Source organism: Diuraphis noxia, unplaced genomic scaffold (genome assembly GCF_037042655.1).
Source record: "Diuraphis noxia isolate RWA-SAM2 unplaced genomic scaffold, SU_Dnox_SAM2 contig0017, whole genome shotgun sequence".
Classification (NCBI taxonomy): Eukaryota; Metazoa; Arthropoda; class Insecta; order Hemiptera; family Aphididae; genus Diuraphis; species Diuraphis noxia.
In genome coordinates, this window is record NW_028301727.1 from 117,501 (window position 1) to 127,500 (window position 10,000).

At 62.0% G+C, this 10,000-nt stretch overlaps 3 non-coding genes across 3 annotated transcripts in view; all 3 read left to right on the plus strand.

The window, feature by feature from the left end:
- Positions 1-5,404: 5,404 nt before the first annotated feature.
- Positions 5,405-7,889, plus strand: LOC149053999 (small subunit ribosomal RNA). Its single transcript, XR_016192386.1, has one exon. It is a non-coding gene; the product is annotated as a small subunit ribosomal RNA (ribosomal RNA).
- A 214-nt stretch (positions 7,890-8,103) lies between these two features.
- LOC149054000 (5.8S ribosomal RNA) lies at positions 8,104-8,260 on the plus strand. Its single transcript, XR_016192376.1, has one exon. It is a non-coding gene; the product is annotated as a 5.8S ribosomal RNA (ribosomal RNA).
- Positions 8,261-8,661: 401 nt separating this feature from the next.
- LOC149054001 (large subunit ribosomal RNA) overlaps positions 8,662-10,000 on the plus strand; it is a 4,197-nt gene continuing 2,858 nt past the window's right edge. The window contains exon 1 of the ribosomal RNA XR_016192396.1: positions 8,662-10,000. This exon is cut by the window's right edge and continues 2,858 nt beyond it. This is a non-coding gene — a ribosomal RNA (large subunit ribosomal RNA).

The window sequence follows — 10,000 nt, forward strand, 5'->3', positions numbered from 1 at the left end:
CGGTGGGACGGGAGAAGATTTGTTCATGTCGGGTGAAAAAAAATTACCAGATGGTAATAAGGACAGTGTGCATGTTGTATTATCACTGTCCCAATCCGCGCGCGCCCGGTGGTCGGTGTCGTAGGTGGTCGGCCGCACTGCTACGCGGGACCGCCTGGCGGCCGGCTAGCGGGACGCGATTTGCGTCCCGCCCGCGCAGGCGGCGCCATTTTTTTTCGTGCCGTGCAGCCACGCGGCGTGCAGCGTTCGATTTACGCGGGTGCGTACGGTGGTCGACGACTTGCAACAACGTCACGGGTGGTCGGTTAGACGAAATGCGCTCGGGGTTGCCCGGGTAGACCGCGGTCGGTGGGACGGGAGAAGATTTGTTCATGTCGGGTGAAAAAAAAATTACCAGATGGTAATAAGGACAGTGTGCATGTTGTATTATCACTGTCCCAATCCGCGCGCGCCCGGTGGTCGGTGTCGTAGGTGGTCGGCCGCACTGCTACGCGGGACCGCCTGGCGGCCGGCTAGCGGGACGCGATTTGCGTCCCGCCCGCGCAGGCGGCGCCATTTTTTTTCGTGCCGTGCAGCCACGCGGCGTGCAGCGTTCGATTTACGCGGGTGCGTACGGTGGTCGACGACTTGCAACAACGTCACGGGTGGTCGGTTAGACGAAATGCGCTCGGGGTTGCCCGGGTAGACCGCGGTCGGTGGGACGGGAGAAGATTTGTTCATGTCGGGTGAAAAAAAAATTACCAGATGGTAATAAGGACAGTGTGCATGTTGTATTATCACTGTCCCAATCCGCGCGCGCCCGGTGGTCGGTGTCGTAGGTGGTCGGCCGCACTGCTACGCGGGACCGCCTGGCGGCCGGCTAGCGGGACGCGATTTGCGTCCCGCCCGCGCAGGCGGCGCCATTTTTTTTCGTGCCGTGCAGCCACGCGGCGTGCAGCGTTCGATTTACGCGGGTGCGTACGGTGGTCGACGACTTGCAACAACGTCACGGGTGGTCGGTTAGACGAAATGCGCTCGGGGTTGCCCGGGTAGACCGCGGTCGGTGGGACGGGAGAAGATTTGTTCATGTCGGGTGAAAAAAAAATTACCAGATGGTAATAAGGACAGTGTGCATGTTGTATTATCACTGTCCCAATCCGCGCGCGCCCGGTGGTCGGTGTCGTAGGTGGTCGGCCGCACTGCTACGCGGGACCGCCTGGCGGCCGGCTAGCGGGACGCGATTTGCGTCCCGCCCGCGCAGGCGGCGCCATTTTTTTTCGTGCCGTGCAGCCACGCGGCGTGCAGCGTTCGATTTACGCGGGTGCGTACGGTGGTCGACGACTTGCAACAACGTCACGGGTGGTCGGTTAGACGAAATGCGCTCGGGGTTGCCCGGGTAGACCGCGGTCGGTGGGACGGGAGAAGATTTGTTCATGTCGGGTGAAAAAAAAATTACCAGATGGTAATAAGGACAGTGTGCATGTTGTATTATCACTGTCCCAATCCGCGCGCGCCCGGTGGTCGGTGTCGTAGGTGGTCGGCCGCACTGCTACGCGGGACCGCCTGGCGGCCGGCTAGCGGGACGCGATTTGCGTCCCGCCCGCGCAGGCGGCGCCATTTTTTTTCGTGCCGTGCAGCCACGCGGCGTGCAGCGTTCGATTTACGCGGGTGCGTACGGTGGTCGACGACTTGCAACAACGTCACGGGTGGTCGGTTAGACGAAATGCGCTCGGGGTTGCCCGGGTAGACCGCGGTCGGTGGGACGGGAGAAGATTTGTTCATGTCGGGTGAAAAAAAAATTACCAGATGGTAATAAGGACAGTGTGCATGTTGTATTATCACTGTCCCAATCCGCGCGCGCCCGGTGGTCGGTGTCGTAGGTGGTCGGCCGCACTGCTACGCGGGACCGCCTGGCGGCCGGCTAGCGGGACGCGATTTGCGTCCCGCCCGCGCAGGCGGCGCCATTTTTTTTCGTGCCGTGCAGCCACGCGGCGTGCAGCGTTCGATTTACGCGGGTGCGTACGGTGGTCGACGACTTGCAACAACGTCACGGGTGGTCGGTTAGACGAAATGCGCTCGGGGTTGCCCGGGTAGACCGCGGTCGGTGGGACGGGAGAAGATTTGTTCATGTCGGGTGAAAAAAAAATTACCAGATGGTAATAAGGACAGTGTGCATGTTGTATTATCACTGTCCCAATCCGCGCGCGCCCGGTGGTCGGTGTCGTAGGTGGTCGGCCGCACTGCTACGCGGGACCGCCTGGCGGCCGGCTAGCGGGACGCGATTTGCGTCCCGCCCGCGCAGGCGGCGCCATTTTTTTTCGTGCCGTGCAGCCACGCGGCGTGCAGCGTTCGATTTACGCGGGTGCGTACGGTGGTCGACGACTTGCAACAACGTCACGGGTGGTCGGTTAGACGAAATGCGCTCGGGGTTGCCCGGGTAGACCGCGGTCGGTGGGACGGGAGAAGATTTGTTCATGTCGGGTGAAAAAAAAATTACCAGATGGTAATAAGGACAGTGTGCATGTTGTATTATCACTGTCCCAATCCGCGCGCGCCCGGTGGTCGGTGTCGTAGGTGGTCGGCCGCACTGCTACGCGGGACCGCCTGGCGGCCGGCTAGCGGGACGCGATTTGCGTCCCGCCCGCGCAGGCGGCGCCATTTTTTTTCGTGCCGTGCAGCCACGCGGCGTGCAGCGTTCGATTTACGCGGGTGCGTACGGTGGTCGACGACTTGCAACAACGTCACGGGTGGTCGGTTAGACGAAATGCGCTCGGGGTTGCCCGGGTAGACCGCGGTCGGTGGGACGGGAGAAGATTTGTTCATGTCGGGTGAAAAAAAAATTACCAGATGGTAATAAGGACAGTGTGCATGTTGTATTATCACTGTCCCAATCCGCGCGCGCCCGGTGGTCGGTGTCGTAGGTGGTCGGCCGCACTGCTACGCGGGACCGCCTGGCGGCCGGCTAGCGGGACGCGATTTGCGTCCCGCCCGCGCAGGCGGCGCCATTTTTTTTCGTGCCGTGCAGCCACGCGGCGTGCAGCGTTCGATTTACGCGGGTGCGTACGGTGGTCGACGACTTGTAACAACGTCACGGGTGGTCGGTTAGACGAAATGCGCTCGGGGTTGCCCGGGTAGACCGCGGTCGGTGGGACGGGAGAAGATTTGTTCATGTCGGGTGGTCGGGTGAAAAAAAATTACGTAGCACTGTTACGCGCGTCCTAACGTCGTTTACGATGAACACGTATTATTTTCCAGTCGACCGTCCACGGTGGTCCGTCGAGCCGGGGTAGGTCGCATGCGGGCAGCCCGGACGTCGACGTTGCACGGGGTTTCGAAACCGGAGTTTTTGGATCGCGATTTTTTCCAAACCCAATAACTCGTTAACGGTCGGTTTTCGGTGGACGAACCAAAGAGGTGATCTCGTCGGGCGCACCGAATACTATCAGGAATAGTAGGTCCGACGGACGTGATGCGATTTTTAAATATTTTTCGATTGTGCGATTGTGGCGGGGGTATTAGTGTTCGGGTGGGGGGAACCGATACGCGCGCCGATTGCGGTAGTTGACGGGCGCGCGTCCACTGTTGCACGAGCGACGCTACGCCATTACGGGTGGTCGGTTAGACGAAATGTATTATCACTGTCCCAATCCGCGCGCCCGGTGGTCGGTGTCGTAGGCGGTCGGCCGGTACTGCTACTCGGGACCGCATGGCGGCCGGCTAGATTTGCGTCCCGCCATTTTTTTTCGTGCCGTGCCGCCAAGCGGCGTGCGTACGGTGGTCGACGACTTGTAACAACGTCACGGGTGGTCGGTTAGACGAAATGCGCTCGGGTGGCCCGGGTAGACCGCGGTCGGTGGGACGGGAGAAGATTTGTTCATGTCGGGTGGTCGGGTGAAAAAAAATTACGTAGCACTGTTACGCGCGTCCTAACGTCGTTTACGATGAACACGTATTATTTTCCAGTCGACCGTCCACGGTGGTCCGTCGAGCCGGGGTAGGTCGCATGCGGGCAGCCCGGACGTCGACGTTGCACGGGGTTTCGAAACCGGAGTTTTTGGATCGCGATTTTTTCCAAACCCAATAACTCGTTATCGGTCGGTGTTCGGTGGACGAACCAAAGAGGTGATCTCGTCGGGCGCACCGAATACTATCAGGAATAGTAGGTCCGACGGACGTGATGCGATTTTTAAATATTTTTCGATTGTGCGATTGCGGCGGGGGTATTAGTGTTCGGGTGGGGGGAACCGATACGCGCGCCGATTGCGGTAGTTGACGGGCGCGCGTCCACTGTTGCACGAGCGACGCTACGCCATTACGGGTGGTCGGTTAGACGAAATGTATTATCACTGTCCCAATCCGCGCGCCCGGTGGTCGGTGTCGTAGGTGGTCGGCCGGCTAGATTTGCGTCCCGCCACTTTTTTTCGTGCCGTGCCGCCAAGCGGCGTGCGTACGGTGGTCGACGACTTGTAACAACGTTAGGCGAAATGCGATTGTGGCGGGGGTATTAGTGTTCGGGCGGGGGGATCCGATACGGGCGCGGATTGCGGTAGTCCACGGGCGCGCGTCCACTGTTACACGAACGACGCTACGCCATTAAGGTGGAAAAACCCGGGATTTTGTAAATTTGTGAGCGGTTCGGTCGTCGGCGTTGCAGTCGACGGCCGGCCGCCGATCACGAACACCACAACAGCAAAGCCACGGGCGACGCCGAAGACGGCGCGTACACCTCGCGGCGCCCACCGGTCGCCGCCAACTGACGGTCGTCCACGTACGCGGGACACCGTCGGTTGAGTGGCCGGTCCGGTGAGAGCCGGCGGAAGGTGACACGCGTCCGCGTTTCGGCCGCCGACCCATCTCGCAATCCGAGTGGCGAAACTCAACCGGCGCCGCGCGTCCACCAGCCGGTGTTTGCGCGGCGCGCGCCAATCCACACCGATGACGACTCCCGTTACCGTTCCGCGTGTCACGAACACTCGACGCCAGAACATTCCCGCCGCGGCCGGCCATCGTCGCCGCGCCCGGCGGTCGCCGGGGCGAAGCCACGGGACGGCGGACTTCGCGTCGCGTCCCGGCTTCCCCCTCGATCTCGGCTGGGGGCCGTTACGAATCGGGCGAGAGCCGGTCTCGGTACGCTCGCCGGGGACCCGTGCACACACCGTCACCCGAACCCGGCGGTCGACCGTCACCCGGTCCGTCTCGTCAACGTGTCGCACTCCGTGTGCCGACCACACCACACACACATTTTGTTGTTGTTGAACCGCGGTCGGTCGCGCGGCCGTGACCCACAGCGGTCCCGGCCACGCGATCGCCCTCGGCGTCGGCTCGCCGCCCCCTTCCGCGGGGCGTCGGACCGGCGCTCGGACGCACGCGTCCCAGGCCGCCACGCGCGTGGCGGTCGCGGGGCGCGGTAGCAGTAAACCCGAGATCCCTGGTTGATCCTGCCAGTAGTCATATGCTTGTCTCAAAGATTAAGCCATGCATGTCTCAGTGCAAGCCGCATTAAGGTGAAACCGCGAAAGGCTCATTAAATCAGTTGTGGTTCCTTAGATCGTACCCAAGTTACTTGGATAACTGTGGTAATTCTAGAGCTAATACATGCCGACAGAGTTCCGACCGTCGCGGCGCTCTCGGGCGTCGCGCGCGGGAGGAACGCTTTTATTAGATCAAAACCGGCCCGTCGCGGCGCGCTTCGTGCGCGTCCCGATCGCGGCCCGCGCAAAGACCTGGTGACTCTGAATAACTTCGAGCTGATCGCACGGTCTCCGTACCGGCGACGCATCTTTCAAATGTCTGCCTTATCAACTGTCGACGGTAGGTTCCATGCCTACCGTGGTGGTAACGGGTAACGGGGAATCAGGGTTCGATTCCGGAGAGGGAGCCTGAGAAACGGCTACCACATCCAAGGAAGGCAGCAGGCGCGCAAATTACCCACTCCCGGAACGGGGAGGTAGTGACGAAAAATAACGATACGGGACTCATCCGAGGCCCCGTAATCGGAATGAGAACACTTTAAAACCTTTAAACGAGGATCAATTGGAGGGCAAGTCTGGTGCCAGCAGCCGCGGTAATTCCAGCTCCAATAGCGTATATTAAAGTTGTTGCGGTTAAAAAGCTCGTAGTCGGATCTGTGTCTGGGCGGTGCCGGACCACCCTGGCGGTCCGGCGTGTCGCGGCCGGCCGTGCCGCGGGACCACGTGTCCCGTCGGCGCGGTCGCCGTCGCGCTCGTCAGCCGTCTCGGGGTGTTAGTTACCGGCACGTCGGCCGGACGTATTGTCGGCAGGCGGACACGTGTCTCGTGCTCCCGGCGCGCCGCGCGGCCACGCGTCGCGCGGCCGTCGGGGTTCGACGACGGCGGCCGCCTACTCCAATCTTGCTGCGCGGTGCTCTTCACCGAGTGCCGTCGGCGGGCCGACACGTTTACTTTGAACAAATTAGAGTGCTCAAAGCAGGCTCAAATCTGGCGGGGCGGCTTCACGGCCGTCTCGTCAAAAGGCCCTGAATACTGGTCGCATGGAATAATGGAACAAGACCTCGGTCCCGCGCATCTCCGCCCTTCGCGGGCGCGCGAAACCGCCCTCCGGGGCGTTTCCGTGCGCGGGCCGCCGGGCCGCGGGCGCCAGTCGCCCGCGCGTCCCGCCGGGCCGGTTTTCGGGACCGGAGGTAATGATCAACAGAGACGGGCGGGGGCATTCGTACCGAGACGTTAGAGGTGAAATTCTTGGATCGTCTCGAGACGAACTGACGCGAAAGCATTTGCCAAGTACGTTCTCGTATGATCAAGAACGAAGTTAGAGGTTCGAAGGCGATCAGATACCGCCCTAGTTCTAACTGTAAACGATGCCAGCTAGCGATCCGCCGGCGTTTCATTAACGACCCGGCGGGCAGCTTCCGGGAAACCGAAGCTTTCGGTTCCGGGGGAAGTATGATTGCAAAGTTGAAACTTAAAGGAATTGACGGAAGGGCACCACCAGGAGTGGAGCCTGCGGCTTAATTTGACTCAACACGGGAAACCTCACCAGGCCCGGACACCGGAAAGATTGACAGATTGAGAGCTCTTTCTTGATTCGGTGGGTGGTGGTGCATGGCCGTTCTTAGTTGGTGGAGCGATCTGTCTGGTTAATTCCGATAACGAACGAGACTCTGTCCTGCTAACTAGGCGGGTAAACCGGGTCGGCGTGGCGCGGCGCCGGCGGTTTCGGCCGTCTGCGTTCGCGTTCCCGTCGGCTCGGCCGGTATCCCCGAACGCGTTCGCCCGTCGTCCACGGCGGTCGTCGGGCGCGGCCGCGCCATCCGCGTCCCGGCGTGCGGCGGGCGTGCGGGGGTCGGGGGCAACCTCCGGTCGCCGTGCGTCAGTCGTGCGCTGGGCTCCGCGGTGAAGCGCGCCGCGTTCGCGGCCGTCGCCGGCGGATCACGATACGTTACTAGGGCTACCGCCGGCTCCCAGGAGCTTAAACTCTTCTTAGAGGGACAGGCGGCGGACGAAAATAGCCGCACGAGACTGAGCGATAACAGGTCTGTGATGCCCTTAGATGTTCTGGGCCGCACGCGCGCTACACTGAAGGAATCAGCGTGTGTTAACATTCCTGGGCCGACAGGCTTCCGGGTAACCCCGCTGAACCTCCTTCGTGCTTAGGGATCGTGGCTTGCAATTTTTCCACGTGAACGAGGGAATTCCCAGTAAGCGCGAGTCATCAGCTCGCGTTGATTACGTCCCCTGCCCTTTGTACACACCGCCCGTCGCTACTACCGATTGAACGACCGCAGTGAGGTCTTCGGACTGGACGCGCGTTATTCGGCCCCCTCGGGGGCTGGGTCGTCGCGCGACCGGGAAGATGACCGAACTCGGCCGTTTAGAGGAAGTAAAAGTCGTAACAAGGTTTCCGTAGGTGAACCTGCGGAAGGATCATTAGAGACGGGCCCGCGGCGCCGGCGACTCGCTTGCCGGTCTCGCGCGCGCCTAATCCGACCCCGTGGCCGCGTGCGCTCGCGCGCGACAACCGCGCACGGTTGTCGTCCGCCGACCGCCCGCGCGCCGCGACCCCCCGACCGAGAGTCGACCGAAAGATGGTTACCGTCGTCGGAAGACGATTGTGTAAACGAAAAAAAAAAAAAAACAAACACCCGACCCCGAACGGCGGATCACTTGGCTCGTGGATCGATGAAGACCGCAGCTATCTGCGCGTCGTCGTGTAATCCGCAGGTTATACGAACATCGACCAGTCGAACGCACATTGCGGCCTCGGTGACCCGCGGGTCCGGGCCACGCCTGTCTGAGGGTCGTATACCGGATACTCGGCCAGACCGATGCGCCGGCACGGCAGGCGTCCGGCGGAGCGCGCGCGCCGCGTCCGGTCCTCACGGGGACCGGGCGCCCGCGCGCCCGTCGCCGCACGCCGCGCCCGCGCGAGTTTGGCGGCTCGACCGGGGAAAACGCGGGCTACCGCTCGCGGCTGCCCCCGGTCGTCCGCCCAAGTTGTGACGGCAAACAGTCACGGGTTCTCGCGCCGTCGAACGGCACGTCCCGTCCGCCCGCCGCGCGAGAGCGCGGCCGGGTCGGCTGAGAGTCGTCCTCGAGACGCCACCTCTCCGGCAACCGAGAAGCGGACGCGGACCGTCGCCGCGCGGACGGAGCGCGGACCCGCGCACCAGTTACCACCACCACACGTACCACACACTTGTTCCGACCTCAGATCAGGCGGGACTACCCGCCGGATTTAAGCATATTAATAAGCGGAGAAAAGAAAACAACCGTGATTCCCCCAGTAGCGGCGAGCGAACAGGGAAAAGCCCATCGCCGAATCCCGCCGCGCACTTTGTGTCGCGGCACGTATGGGAGTTGTGGCGTACGGGCCGGCCTCGTTGCCGGGGCGCACGTGACGGTCCAAGTCTCCCTTGAACGGGGCCATGGCCCGCAGATGGTGCCAGGCCAGTAGAGGCCGTCACAGCGTTCCGGGATCGGACCGCGCCTTCGAGTCGGGTTGCTTGAGAGTGCAGCCCGAAGCGGGTGGTAAACTCCATCTAAGGCTAAATACGGCCACGAGACCGATAGTGGACAAGTACCGTGAGGGAAAGTTGAAAGAACTTTGAAGAGAGAGTTCATAAGAACGTGAAACCGTTCGGGTGTAAACGGACGAGCCCGCGAGGTCCCCGCCGGGCGAATTCACGGTCGGTGGGTCTCACCGCCGGCCGGATCTTTCGCTCGGTCAGCGGACGTCGCGACTCGTTGGGCGCCGGCCGAAGGGGCCCGGGTGGCGGTTCGTCGCGGCGGTCGCGCCTCGGCGTGACCGTTCGCGCCGAACCCCGGTGCTCCTGGTCGGCTCGCCCGACGGCATGAACCGTCGACGCGGCCCCGTCCGCAGGGCGGGGTCCGTCGGTCGGCGACGAGTTTCGGGCTACTTTCCGACCCGTCTTGAAACACGGACCAAGGAGTCTAACGTGTGCGCGAGTCAACGGTGATCTCACGAAAAACCACGTTTGGCGCAATGAAGTGAACCGTTTACGGTGCGGACGATGGCCTAGCGACCGAACCCACCGGCGTTCAAAGTCGCGCTGGTCCGCAGTCCGGGGGCGTCTCCGCCAGGTCGGCTCCGGCCGTCCGGGGGCGCACCCTTAGCGCACACGTTGGTACCCGAAAGATGGTGAACTATGCCTGGCCAGGATGAAGTCAGGGGAAACCCTGATGGAGGTCCGCAGCGATTCTGACGTGCAAATCGATCGTCTGAGCTGGGTATAGGGGCGAAAGACTAATCGAACCATCTAGTAGCTGGTTCCATCCGAAGTTTCCCTCAGGATAGCTGGCGCCGATGTGTCCCGCCCGTTCGCGGGCGTACGGACGCCGGTGGGACTCCGCGCTGTACGGCGCGGTAACAACCCGCTCGTAACACGGAGGATGTCTCATACGGGTAAAGCGAATGATTAGAGGACATTGGGGCCGAAACGACCTCAACCTATTCTCAAACTATAAATGGGTGAGATCGCCGGCTTTACCTGGTACAACCGCGTGAACCGCGTGCGAAGCCG